At 44.1% G+C, this 15175-nt stretch overlaps 1 protein-coding gene across 2 annotated transcripts in view; it reads left to right on the forward strand.

Annotated features, from left to right (window-relative positions):
- lsamp (limbic system associated membrane protein) overlaps window positions 1–15175 on the forward strand; it is a 754238-nt gene that overhangs the window by 56318 nt on the left and 682745 nt on the right. The gene's annotated exons all lie outside the window — the stretch shown is intronic.

The following is a 15175-nucleotide window of genomic DNA, read 5'->3' on the forward strand; positions in this document are numbered from 1 at the left end:
AACAAAGATCTGAATGAATGGAGGAAGACATACATAAAAGATGAGGAAGGTGCTGAAATGGATTGAAGCAACAAACACATGACGTCTGGAGACAAAGTGGTCCTTGTGAATAAACACGTTTTGGAACTTGTGATTTCAGAGCTGATAAAGAGACGATCAGAGGGGGAGTGGTGGAGAGATTGGACAGGGACAGAAAAAATAAACACAGTTAAATGGAAATGTCAAGAAAGGCAATAAAGAGACAAAAGAGAAAAGATAAGAATGACGAGAAAAAGCAAGACGGACGTGTAGAGAGGAAACATGTTTTTAACCTCATTTGTCTTCTTCAGTCTTGGTCACCTTCATTTTCTGCCTCTTCAGAGCTCTGATGGATTAAACATATTATTCTACTTAAGTTCCACCAGGGAGGACGAGACATCAGGCTGCATCAGATATCTTACATTTAATCACCTGGTTTTCACATAAATAAATGGACATTTTACTTCTTCACACTCAGTGCTAAATGATTTTATTCTCACACACTGTCTCACAGACTTGTGTCAGTGATGATGTCATGTGGGCAGGTAAATAGAGCTCAGTACTGATGAACAGAAGCAACTGAATTCCCCTCCGCCTGTACCCATGACACAGACAGCCTGACACAGGGCCATCGCAACCGGACAGGCAAACTAGGCAATTGCCTAGGGCCCGGAGCTGGAAGGGGGCCCCCAGAAATGGCTGACCTTGGTCCATATCAATGACAATATGATGGAACCCCTATAGACACTACAACAACGACAACACGTTGGAATCCCCCCTAATGGGGCCCCTTTCTAGCTGCTGTTTGCGAGTAGCTAAGTAGGGTGACCAGACGCCCCGCATTGTGCGGGACTGCACAGCATTTCTGTCTCTTTTCACGCGTCACGCAAATTGAGACCATGTCCCGCATGATTGGTTGCCACCCATGCTAGCATCGTTGGAGTACCGTAGTACTACAGTATCTCACGGTACCACTACTGTGGGATAAGTTCAAAGTCCAATTGCAAGAGGGTGAGTGTCCATGCGCCATCCAATAACGGCACACGCTGGCCACCTGGCACTCAATATGCTGCTTTCATGACTGCCCAGAAATACCTGAACAGCCGAGCCGTAGCGGCACACAGGTATGTGGCGTGTCAGAGGAGAAACGAGCCGTTCACATTTCTCTCTTTGTGGCAGGTAACGGTCCACAAACCTCACCGCACTTTAGGGACTGTTCTTTACTTATGAAGGGACTGTTCTTTACTTATGAAGGGACTTGTCAGGGGAGGAGGGTGGCTGGTTGATTTTTATTTTATTTATTTTATTTTGATCCCCCCTATGTTAATCACTTATTGATGCTGTTTTTGAAGTATGAATAAGTCAATAAGTAATGTATTCCATTGGAATATCATTGATGTATTATAGAAAAGTGATTTATTTTTTTATAAATGACAAAAGGCACATCTGCCTCATTTTTGCTGTGGTATCGTGATACTACTCAGAACCATGATACTTTCGCTAGTATCGTACCGTGGGTCCCAGTTTTGGTACTGTCACAAGTCTCTGATGACTAAACTTTGCGCTGGGGGCGGGTGTCCCACATTGTCCCTCACAAACCTACTCATTGTCCCACATTTGGTTTATTGGGACCTGGTCACCCTAGAGGCGGGGTGGGGGGGGCTCCAAGGTGCCTCTTGCCTGGGGCCCCCAGAGTGTCTTGAAACAGCCCTGGCCTGACACCTCAGATATATTAAAGTACTGATGACAACAAGCACTGTGTGTTCCACTGCTGATTGTTGTAAACCTCCATTTCACTCAGTAAGATATATCGGCCCTGTCCAAATACCTGCACTTGCGCCCTGAGGTCTTCCCTGAAGTGCACTTGCCAGAAATGCAGTTAGGAGCGTAAGTGCACAAGGCATCGACGCTGTTTAAAAAGGAGAATTGGGACAGTTGCGTACACGTCACTTCCGTTTGGGTCCAGCTGGTCCGTCTCCTAGGAGACGAAACATGGCGATAGAGGAAATAATGTTGTTCGCAGCACTGCTGCTGCAAATGATAAACAGATACAATCAGTGAATGATGAGGAGGATTAGGAGCCGCAGGAGAAGGCGGCATCTACATCAGATCCAAGTATTGATGCTGATGCCCAACCAACAGGTAAATTAAATTAAATTTTACTCTTGAATTTACCTGTTAATAATGTGTATATTAGCTGTAACATCTTTTTTTACTCTACCGTTAACGTAGCCTAGATTACCGTTATTACTATTAAAACATTTTTTGCTTGGATAAATTGTGGTAAACTGTGATATAAAATAAAATATAAAGACATACGGTAATAAAATAATAATAATTAAAGACACAATCAAAACTGTAAAGTGATGTGGACTATCATACAAACCTCAGGTCAACTGTAAACTGTATATTATTTCATTATTAACGCCCTGTCATGTATTATTAAGTCCACACAGCGTGTTGTTTGATGTTATGTTCCTCTAACGGTTGTTGTCAGTCGGAGTTAACGGCTCGCGGACACGTCAGTTACCGTTTGAAGATGGTGAGTTGTACCGGCCAGCTGTGCAGTGTTACGGCGTCACAACACTACGGAGGATTCTGGGTAAAATCCTTCAGTGAAGTGAGGTCTGATGCACACTTTCGGAAGGGGTGCATTAAGGGCGCAGGTTTGCACCCCTTGATAACAACAGAAGACAATTTGGACACCCTACGCACTTGCGCCCCTTAGTGGGAGCGCGCAATTAAGGGGCGCAAGTGCCAAGTGCGGATATTTGGACAGGGCCATAAAGTGGATCCTCCCATGCTGTGGCCCCATTCTTTTTCCTCAACCTCACTGTAACTATGACAACTAATATGGATTTCCCATCACATCAGTTTCAAAAACAGCTGGTCTGAATTCTACAACATGTCTCTATGAATCCATGTGCAGCAAAGAAAATCCATCATCAGTCAGTTTGTGTGTGCAGAAGGGAGGTTATTGTGATTCATGTTATGGTGTTTCCTAAGTGGAGAGGAGACTCTCAGCAGTGACACCACATGAGCATCTTGTTACCCATTCTTCTTCTTCTTCTTCTTCTTCTTCTTCTTCTTCTTCTTTTGCTGATGCTTTGCCATCTCCAATTTGCTTCTTCACTTTGGAGGACTGCTGACTTCTTCATATGTTTCCTCTCTTCACAAACACTGTGGTGCTCTTCATCTGCAGATTCTCTTGCACTGACAAATCTGCTCGTGCTCTTATATTTACAGAGAGAATGTTCACTCGTTCATGTCCACATATTAAAGGGCCAGTGTGTAAAATGGGTTGAAAACCGTTGGAAACAGTGACATCAGTGGTCAAATTCTAGATTGCAGGGCTCACTCGCTCACCCCACCCGTCGGGTAAATGACAGTGGCCTCGTAGGGACAAAAAGCCTTGCGCACGAGTTTTTCAGGAGTAGGTCTATCTAGCGACGAGGTGAATGTTTATTTAGAAATCTAAGCCATGTTACGATATTGTAATGAATCTCCACAGACGTCCCATATGTTGAAATCCAGTCCAGTCTGCTCCCTGTATTTTCTCTCACTCTGCTGTTGTGAAGAACGGGCGACATAAATGACCTCTGACCCTCTCTGTGTAAAAGAAAACACAAACACAAATCCAATTTAGATTTGATTTGTTGACGTGTGTGAGTCCAACAACAACAACAACAACAACAACAACAGCCTCCGACACAGTTCAACACTCTGATAAAATGTGTTGCTTCACTGAGACATCAGTGCGATGCAATTTGATTTCATGGTTCTCCAGATCTCAAGGTTACAGACACAGACAGAGAGTTTGTGTCCGCTCAGCTTTGTGTGTGTGTGTGTGTGTGTGTGTGCCTCTCTGTTACTGTGTCTAAAGTGTGTGTGTCTCTGCTGAGACTAACTTCACTGTTGGTGCTGATGCAAAGTGACAGAAATCTTCTCTGGTCAGAATTCCAATGATGATTCAGCTGCTATTCTTCAACTCAGAGATGAACAATGTGAATGTAATGTTTAGCTGAGTGTTGGTGATGAGTCGTGGTGCTGTCGGATTGTTCAGAGTTGTAGAGAGGTCGACCTTTTGATGAGGTTTTGTTTTACCTGTGACAGGTGACAGAAAACACCTGACACTGTTGTGCTTGATGGTTTGAACACAGAGCAGTCTCAGTTCTCTGCACTCTGTGACTCAGTGTTAGTTTGAGATGTGATGTCACCTTTTCTTTAAACTATTTGGTGCCTCAGTTTGATTAAGAGTCATTTTACTGAACCAGATTCATCATCAGAGCCTCTGTACTGGTCCGACCTGAGAATACCAAACCCCTCAGAGAAAACCTTGTTATACTATATAACAAGGTTTTCTCTGAGGGGTTTGGTATCCACTGTGCTCTGTGCACATCATGTTCCTTCCTCTGTGTGAAGGTTTCAAACACAGGTAAAAGTTTCATGTTGTTGCTCGTGGCAGCTTAATGAGATTTACATCAGTATTCAGAGCTAACTAGCTGAGCTCTGCTCACACTCTGCAGGAGAAATAAAACTTCTCAGGGACAGAGAGATCTCACAGTGTGTGAAGATTTCACACCACAGGTACATCATGACATCACAGGAAGACGTTCACTGACATTATACAGAGTGATTCTGTGACACACCTCCAGGTTGGTGACTGTCAAATGATGTCATCAATGTTTTAATGTTTGTTTCTCCCCTTCATTTAGTCTTTATTATATAATAGAGCCTGTGGGATCAAATAAGAGAGATTAATGACTTACCTCAGGACGTCTTGTCGCACCGGTGCGTTCACATGTGTGTGTGCAGAGTGGAGCAGAGCTGTTTTTATCCTGCATGTCTTCATACCTGTCTGATCCTATCAGATCACTGATCAACACTGTAGCCCAGCAGGTGCTGAGCTGATGACCATTCATAATGGAGGAAATTAACATTAAATTACCTGATAATCTAAATCTAATTGTCTTTTACCTCCATTAAGGGAGCTTCCAGACTTGGTGCCCTCGGGCGTATTTGCAATTTGGACTCACATGGTTTCACTTGAGTATAGCAGAGCCTTACTGATCCAAATGAAGTGTATCTTATGTCGGCAGCCTGCAGTCCTCTGTTTAAATGAAGATCACGTCCTCATGTGATGTGAAGTGTGAGACACTGTGAAGTCAGTGTTTGTCCTCTTAGTAAACCAGAGGGACGATGTGTGTCCCCTCTGTGTCTTGTCCTTGGTCCTGTTGTCTCATGTCTTTACATCATCTCCTACACTGTGTATCTGGGAAGTTTTCCCCTTAATTCATTCAGTCGAATCTAAAGTGTAAAATTAAATAGATGTATAATCATACATTTGTATTTTATATTTACATAATGCTGCCCCAGATGGGCAAATTGTAAAGTCAGTTTTCCCTTATCTTGATCAGAAGCATCATTTATTAGTTTCTAATCTGTGTGCACAGATGGGACACAATAATTAGTGTCGTTACTTTAATGACTGCATCTCTGATATAGCAATGATTGGCAGCCATCTATTACAGTAATGTCAGTACAGATGTTCTTCATCCTGATCCCAACTTACTCCTCTCACACTTTTTATTCTCCTTCTTCTTTTAACACGTGTCTTCTTCTTGCACCTCCCTCAGTAACAAGTGACAGACGTGTTCCTCAGTGTTGGTTTGACATAAACAAAATGGAGAAGGAGAAGGCTCTGTCGCCCCAGGTCTGATGCTTGGTCCTGAGTGGTGGAGTCAGGAGGTTGGCATCAGAGGAGCGGACGCTGCAGGAAGGAGTGTGGAGGTGGAGCAGGTCAGTGAGGTCGGAGGGGGCCTGGTTATGGAGGGCTTTGTAAGTGAGGAGAAGGACTTTGAATTGGATGTGTTGAGGGACAGGGAGCCAGCGGAGGTTCTGAAGGACAGGGGTGATGTGATGGTGGGAGCGGGAATGGGTGAACAGACGGGCAGCAGAGTTCTGGATGTGTTGGAGTTTATTTAGGAGTTTGGATGGTGCACCATAAAGATGCTGTTACAGGAGTCAGTTCTGGATGTGATGAAGGCGTGGATGAGAGTTTCAGCAGCAGAGGGGGAGAGTGATGGGCGCAGACCAGCTGTGTTTTTTAGGTGGAAGAAGGCAGTGCTGGTGATTTGACTGACATCCCAAACATTAGACTCGTCTTCTGTCACACAGCTTTATTTATTCTGTTGTTTAAACTTCTGTTGACTTTTTATCGGCCTCTGTCAAACTGTTTGTTTCTTTCCTGTGCTGCATATTTTATCGGCTGCTTCAGACTCTTATCTGCCTGATCCTTTTTGTATCTTTGGGGCCCATAAAACACACGGACACTGACTGACACTTTTAAAGTGGAGTGTTTGACTCACAGCCATCAGTCGGTCACTTGCTCTGAGGAATGGTGTTGGCGTTACATAACTGCAGCTGACTCCCTCCTCTCAGTCACTGTTCACTGCCAGCTCACACTTCACATCACTTTACTCGCCAATATACTGAAGTCTGCATCCAAACCTCCTCTTCAAAATACTCAGTCCTATATCACAGCTCAGCAGGAGCTGTATGACCACTTCCTGTTGCTAACACCTCCAGAACAGAGAGACAGCAGCTTTAATGGCTCATAGCTACATGAGAGGCCTGAAGCAGAACGAATGAGTTTTTGGATCATCTGTTAAGTTTCTCCAGGGAAGACGAGCTGATTCTCACCTTTGCTGACTCGTGCTGTCTTGTTTAACTTCTCCTTTCTTTTCTTCCCCCTCCTTATTCCCCTTATTCTGCTTTCTCTCAGTCTACAGTGTGATTTAGAGATAAACACAGTCTTCACTACAGTCTCAGCATGCTCAGGGGCCTCAGTGCATCATGTACAGTGAGCTATTACCTGCCTCAAACTGTGTTGTTCTCACAGTAAAAACACTGTATTATAAAAACTTTATGGTCCGACTCTCACAAGCAAATACAGCATTAAGATAAAAACCACCCTGAGGTTTTAAAGTTCTCCTTAAAGAATCAGAGAGTTTTAAATCTGCACAGCTCACTGGAGGTTTTCTCCCTGACAGCTGAAGCTTAGTTGGAGGACAGAACACTGTGGGCTGGAAATGAAATATGAATGAAGACACCCAGGGATCAGAAGCTTTGAACCTGGTGTTCAGGCTAAGAGATGAGTGGACTGGACCATGTGAGATGAATATGGATTTTCTGCCTCATAAGGAAGTGTAATGAGCTGTTTATATATCTACAGTTACAGGTTTGTGATCAGAGGCATGTAAAGTCTTTACAGAGTCTCAGAGCGAGTCTGTGATGATGTCACAGTGTGTGACACTGGCTGACATATACACACACACTGTACATAAAGTATATGCATCATGAATAATGTATAACAGCCAAAACATTTACATCTCATAGTCTAATTTCTCTGACTGTGGCAGCAAACTTTATTTGATGATTCAACTGAACCTTTGTGTTGTTTCTGCCTTTGTGTTGCTGCAGGCACATTATAATGAAAACACCAGCCTCTCCTCTGATTCTAAATTACAAATGAGGAGTGAAACAAGAGGAGAATGTAAAGTCACTTTCCCACACAGTCTGCCTGTGCCATAAGGTCTCATGTGTTGAGGGAAACTGAGAGGAAAACAAATGGTCATGGACACAGAATATATTGGAAAGTTCATCAGCAACACAAGTGGCAATTTATAATGTAAAGTATTGACACACACATTTATTCATTCATGTCTCACACACACTGCACTGGTGTCTTCTCACATAAACAGCTTCTGTGCTAATGAGCTGCTGCTCCAGCTGGCAGCGACACTGCAGCAGAGTTAAGTTAGAGCTGATTGGTCGATGTCAAGTCTGGTGTCGCTGCTACAAAATCAGAACGACACGTACAAGAGGACGTTGTTTATAGTTGGTGACACTGAGAAAATGACACTAATACAAATTGTTTTTTTCACTGTCATCACTGCTCATCTCAAGATACTAACAAGAGCAAAGAACTATCAGCCTGTATCTGTTGAATCCAGAGAGATTTCTGTTCTCTACCTCACAGACGTTTCATCATTCAGACTGAGACAGACTGGATCCTCAGTTTGACACTTTCTGCTTTAATATTGACAAGTTGGGTAAAAACAGCTCATCTAAAAACTTCCCATGTCTAAACATGTACTTGCCTTCTCCTACACATGGATTATTGATCATATGTCACCTGTCTTCTTCTTCTTCTTGTTTTTTGACACATCAGCTCTGTAGATGTTCTCTTGTGCCCTCTAGTCTCTCTTCACTGGAATATCATCCATCTTGACAGATATCGGTCAGGGTGTAGACACTTTGACGCTGGCTGCTTGCCAGTTTCAGCTGAATATGAACTAAAGAGAGAAGAGATAAAAACAAGATATGCTGATGAGAAACAGGGAGAGAAAAGACAGAGTCAGTCCTAGAGAGGAATAATATTTGTTTCCAGGTGTTTACTTCTGTAATTAAATGTCAGCAGTGAGTAATGATGCTCATCAGACTGTAAGAACATCAGCTCTAAAAGGAACTGTGTATGTTTGGTGATGTTGTGGTGACAGAAGAAACTTAGTCGGACTAAATGATGAAATTAGTTTGGATGAGAAAACAAAGGTTACGTTATTGTAACCCTAGTTCTATTAGCACAGGTGGAGCCCTCTGCTGGACTCTTTGGGTAATACTCCTCTGATCAAGATCAAACATTCACACACTGAGAAAAACATAATTGTAGCCGACCAATCAGGACATGTGCGGACCCCACAGTATAAGAAGGCAGATGACTGTTGTCAGACACATTCTCACTCCGACCTCGTCACATATTAACATATTTGGTCATGGACTTTAAACGTCCACATATGATGTGCAAGGTACCCTGGGTGTGTTGGTTGTTGACGTTCTGGGACACCATGTCAAGTTCTGCCTGTTACATGCATTGTGTTCTTTCAAAATACACTTCTGTTTTCACAAGAAATTAAACATTTATATCCAGTTTCTTTCAAAATAAAAGCACTACATCAGCACAACACAGTGAATTGAGTTTTTTTCCCTTAAACAACAAATTGACATGGTTGGGTTAGAAAAAAAGAACAGGGTTTGGCTTTGTTATCATACGGAAAGCTAACACCTCTCTCTCGAGTGAAAGTCAGTTTGTTGGATCCATCCGCCACCCCTCCAGCCCGCCCCACTCGGACATTTGCGGCCTTAACTTTCATCCTTGTCTGACTGTGTTCCCCCCTGACGCCGCAGGGCACCATTAAACCATAATGGCAACCGGCTGTGAATCATACCGATGTTAAAGGACGCCTTTTTTGGTTGGTTTCTGACGCCACAAGTCACTGCCCAAGCGCCGGATTCCAACGACTTTGGAGTGAGACCGGGCTCGTCAGACATCTTACACCCTCTTCAGCAAGTGCCGTAGCAGTGACAGGGCCTCTAGGTAGAGGGCTGCTCTTGTGCTAATAGAACTAGGGTTACACAATTGTAACCGTTGTTCTGTCTCACACAGGCTCCGCCCTCTATTGGACTCTTTAGGTACAGTGGGTGGAGCCTGATTAATGAACTCCCTGTTGCGACTTAATATTGACCTAGCCATACTGATGCTGACCGACTGGCTGCTCGGTGTACTACTTGCTAAAGAGAAAAAGATGTCTAACAGTAGGAATCAGCCTCCCTATGAACTGTGGGGCCCGCAGGTATTCTGGTAGCTTTGCCTGATTGGCCGGCGACATTTTCTCAGTGTGCGAATGCTTGCTCGTGATCAAAGGAGTGTTACCCATGGAGTCCAGTCGAGGGCGGAGCCTGTGTGAGACAGACCAGTATCAGATCTTCAGAAGTTCCTGTTTGTCTGTTTGAGGAGTTCAAGTGCTTCTATTCTCACTCTGAAACTTTTAACATGTAATTTATGGATAAATTAGTTTTAATTCAAGGTTATACAGAAATTTATCATTTTATCATTTAAATATTTTGTGTTATTGTTGACTTTGGGATCAGTATTGACTGATACTGTTGCTGTCCCGCTGCAGTGAACCAATCAGAGCTCAACAGTTATGATTCCTGTCACTACTTCTCATCCTGTGTTTTCTCACTGAGTTGTTAAAATGTTTACACTCATTAGTTCAGTCTGCACCCACTCACATCTCTCTCTGATCCCTGGTATTTACACTGTCTTTATTCTTCATATTCTCACTGCTTTACATTTATATTTGCTGGCTCCCCAAAATTTTAGGCTTTATATCCTCTTACCTTGAAATGATTTGTGTGAGAAAGCAACATAATAAATGCTGAGCAGAGACTTGATGAGAAACAGTGAGGTCATCTCAGGTCAGCTGAGAGCAGGTGGGAGGAATAATTCTTTTTGCTTAAGTGTGTCTATTGTGATAATTGATGTCATGTAGGTGAAGATGTGTTCAGGAATATTGGGAATAAAAGATGCTTTTTAAAAAGGCAGTTGATCTGATAGCACACAGTTGATGGTGTGTTGTAAAGACCTCTGTAGTTGATACCAAGATGAGGCTCCTTTATGCTGCTCTGCTGCTTCCCAAGCTGACTGAAGCTTGTAGTTTGGTATCTCACTGTTCATCAGGGGAGCATGGATGCCCTTTTCTAGAGGACTCATCCAATTAATTAGGACAAATTAAACTTTGTAGTTTTAATGAGTGATGTGTTTACTTGTTGAGCTCACAGTGAGAGACACAGAGACAGGGAGACAGCGAGGGGGAGACTGATTGTCACTGAGCTCTGTTTTCATTGGAGCCTTAATCTGGTCACATCTCCCTTAATGAGTCACACAGTCCCAAAGCACTAATGAGATGTTTTGAAAGCTGTGTTGGAGTGTTGAGATGTGGTCGACCCCTCAGCTGTTCTAAAAATGAGACCCTCACCGACACTTCCACTTTAATGAATATAATTATGTCTCTGCTCCAAATGCATCCCAACATGTCTCAGCTAATAACATGCAGCACAGTTATTTACAGTGTGTGTTCTGTCACAGTGTGTGTTAATGTTTCACAGCAGGAGACTTTAATACTCATGTTTAATATAACAGACTCATGTTGAGTTAATGCTGATCAGTGTCACACCATGAAACAAATATCAGACTCAGTTATTTCATTACAGGGGTTATTAATTGTGCCTGATGACACCATGAGAGTGAACACTTGATAATCAGTCATCTAGTCAACAGGCTTAAAAGGCCGGTCATCCAATCACACTCTGTGGTGACACTCTGTCATCACACATTAACTTATAGGATGTGTATTGAATAACACATGGGTGGTGCATGGAGCAAGGAGGGATCCAGCTGAGACACAGAGGAGTTTGTTTTGTTTCTGCTCCACTAATGCATCAGTGGAGTCGCTAATAGCAGCTCACATATTGAACTATACCTCCTGAGTGTTTTCCTTTGGAGCTATTTGATGCACAGCTGACTGGTAGGAGATGCTGAGGCTTCATCTCCCAGCTTACCTGGGAGGATGTAAGGATTCCCCCGGAGGAGCTGGAAGAGATCCAGTATCCAGATAAGTGGTGAGGAAAGTGTTGGAGAGATCCTAGATATCAGATCTGATTCAAACCACTGTATACGTCCCAGTCTTTGTTCTCTGTGCAGTGAACCCTGACACTTACAGTTGAACTTTAAAGCATCATGAGCACGTAGAGGTGTCAGGAAACAACAGCTGATTAATACTCAATGCTGTGTCAGCTGACTGCTCAGTTGTATCCATGCCGCTGATGGTGTCACAGATCTAAACTGTGTGAAAGAACATCAGTACATATAAATAAGTTGTTGACATGATGCTGGGAGCTGCTGTGTTGATATCTCACATCCTCAGAAGGATCTCTGTAAATGATAATGGTCACTGGGCAGAATGGGACTGAAGAGGACGCAGAGAGCTGCAGAGAGACAGAGTCAGAGAAGATAAAGTGAAAGTGATACAGAGAGGAGAAAACCTGTGCTTCAGCTGATTCACTGTCTCCTGTCTGATTCTGTAATTGAATGTCAGCATTAATGATGCTCTTCAGACTGTAAGTAGCTCAACCCTAAATGGTGCGCTGGTAATGGAGCCGTAACAAAAGAAGCACAGTGATCGATCAGCTGCTCAGTCTGACGTAATCAGGAAATCACTTTCAGTGCAAACTCAGCATCAGGTCTGCTGGAAACACAAGTGTCCAGCTCGACAGCTCCATGAGTTAAAGCCTCACACAAGATGGAGCTTTCAGCCCGATATATGACACCCATACACACATATACACAGAGCTGTATATATGTATGATGTCATGGCTCCATCTCAGGCGTGAAGCGGCCGTGGCTGACATCACAGGTGTCTGTGGCTCACTTAAATGTGCAGATCTCAGATCAGGTGAGAGAACAGGGTACAGAGGGAGGACGCAGCAGTGAGATGAGTGTCGACCATCTGCCATCAATCATCACGAGCTTCATCTGCTTCTCAGTAAACAAACTGAAAGTGACTGTTGCTGTACGGCACATATTGACATGTGACTTTACACAGTTTGACGGAGTCACTGCTCTAGTAGCTGACTGACAGGTCGGGCCTTTACAAAACTGGACCCTACCCACTCCCACTGTGTCTCAGAGTGTCACTGCGTTTGTCGTCACACTCACAGCTGAATGAAGCTCCCTCCATATATATATAGGGTGTAAACACAGCGGCAAGCTTTGGGACAAACTTCCCTCTCTGCAGCAGAAAAAGGAGCTGTCCTTATATTTGGTAACCATGGAGACAAGGTTTGGAAGAAGGACTCATCATCCATCAGTCAGTTTGACATGTTTAATGATTGTCAGGGTTGAAATAATGGACAGAAAGTAAAGTGAACCTGAATCATGTTTTAATCACTTTATGTGTCATTTAATAAAACCACATATGGTCCATGTGTTACCATTTATTACAGCCCTCCATGTTATTTATTTGCTCCCAGATTTGGACTTCCAGGTTTCCTCCTTCATTTCTGTTCCCTGTGTGATGCAGCCAGACTGAGAGCCATCTGTTCAGTTACCCAGCTGGATTCTGACCTTTGACCCTGTGATATGTTTCAAAGGTCAGACTCTGGCTGGCTGGAAGTCAGCGCACACAGTCCAACACTTGAGGCATGTGAAGTAGCATCAGTGCTCAAAGTGTCCTTGTCTTCTTCTTCACCTGGCTGCAGCTTTAAACAGGTGAAGTGCTGTAAAGGCTGAGCACCAGTGAGTCGGACATCTTTTAGCTGTCACACTTGAGCCTCACAGAAACACATGAAGAAGAGACTTGAAGGCTGATTCAGTTTGATTCCATCACATTAACATCCAGATGGAACAATTCCTCCATCATACAGATGAACATGTTTTGTACAACAAGCTCCTGTTTGATGTTGTTTAGCATCTGATTGAGACGTGTTCACATTTCCTCTCAGCCTCTCATGTTAGTGACATAATAATCAGTGATCCTCCTCCTCCTTCTCATCATCCTCTTCCTTCTCCTCCTTCTCCTCCTCCTCTTCCTCCTTCCCTTCTTCCTCCTCTTCCTCATCCTCCTCCTCTTCCTCCTCCTCCTCCTCCTCCTTCTTCTCCTTTTCCTCATCCAACTCCTCCTCCTCTTCCTCCTCCTACTGCTCCTCAACTCCCTCCCTCTTCTCCTCTTCCTCTTCCTCCTTCTCCTCCTCTTCATCCTCCTCCTCCTCCTCCTCCTCCTTTTCCTCCTCCTCATCATCATCCCCCTTCTCCTCGTCCAACTCCTCGTCCTCGCTCTTCTCCTCTTCCTCTTCCTCCTCCCTCCTCTCCTTCTCCTCCTCCTCCTCAATCTCCTCCTCCTCCTCTCCCTCCTTCTTTTCCTCCCTCTCCTCCTTCTCCTCCTCCTCCTTCTCATCATCCTCTTCCTCCTCCTCCTCCTCTTCCTCATCCAACTCCTCTTCCTCTTCCTCCTTCTCCTCCTCTTCATCCTCCCTCTCCTCCTCCTTCTCCTTCTCCTCCTCCTTCTCCTCCTCATCATCCTCTTCCTCCTTCCTCTCCTCCTCCCTCTCCTCCTCCTCCTCCTCCTCCTCCTCCTCCTCCTCCTCCTCCTCCTCCTCCTCCTCATCATCATCATCATCATCCTCCCTCCCTCTTCTCCTCTTCCTCCTCCTCCTTCTCCTCCTCTTTATCCTCCTCCTACTCTTCTCCTCCTCCTCCTCCTCCTCCTCCTCCTCCTCCTCTCCTCCTCCTGGAGCTGATAGTTCATTGTATCTCAGGTGCCTCTAATGAAGCTTTGTATCCTGTCAGACTGGATCAGACTCAGTCCTGAGTCATCCTCCTCCTTCTCCTCATCCAACTCCTCGTCCTCGCTCTACTCCTCTTCCTCCTTCCTCTCCTCCTCCCTCTCCTCCTCCTCCTCCTCCTCCTCCTCCTCATCATCATCATCATCCTCCCTCCCTCTTCTCCTCTTCCTCCTCCTCCTTCTCCTCCTCTTTATCCTCCTCCTACTCTTCTCCTCCTCCTCTCCTCCTCCTCCTGGAGCTGATAGTTCATTGTATCTCAGGTGCCTCTAATGAAGCTTTGTATCCCGTCAGACTGGATCAGACTCAGTCCTGAGCTTCTTTGTTTCAGTTTGTCTGTGGCTCAAGTTTAGCTTCAAGGTTGCTGTAAATACTGACAGTTGGATTATTCACACATTATTTGGCTTTTTAGGGTTTTGTTGAAAAGTTGGGAGCATGATGATGTCACATTTTCCTTCACTCAGCTTTTGATCTGGACAGACTTTAGATGTTCTTCCTTGACTTTATGTTTTGAGTCTGAAGCAGATTTTATTTCCTGGATCATACAGCCTCTTATATATGCACAGTAACACTCAGTGTTTCTTCTCTTCCACAAATACTCCATGAATTTCCTGTTTAATGATGCAGAGTAAGTTTCTAAATGTGCCACTGGCTCTGTTGGTTTGACTTTTATGAATTCCCTGAACAACAGAGAAACATGTTGTCTATATTTTCCAAATCTACAGCCCCTCTCTGGATATGAACAAATCTCCACATGACACAAGCTGGCATTTTGTTCATTGTTGTTCTGCATCTGTGCCTCCCACTGTGAGTTCAGCTGGATATCAGAACACAGGAGAGTTTGACTCTGATATTTAACTGCAGACATCAATACTCAGGGGGGAAACACAAGCTTCCTGTGCTCACTTACATTTTA

This window comes from Epinephelus lanceolatus, chromosome 4 (genome assembly GCF_041903045.1).
Source record: "Epinephelus lanceolatus isolate andai-2023 chromosome 4, ASM4190304v1, whole genome shotgun sequence".
In the NCBI taxonomy this organism is placed as follows: Eukaryota; Metazoa; Chordata; class Actinopteri; order Perciformes; family Serranidae; genus Epinephelus; species Epinephelus lanceolatus.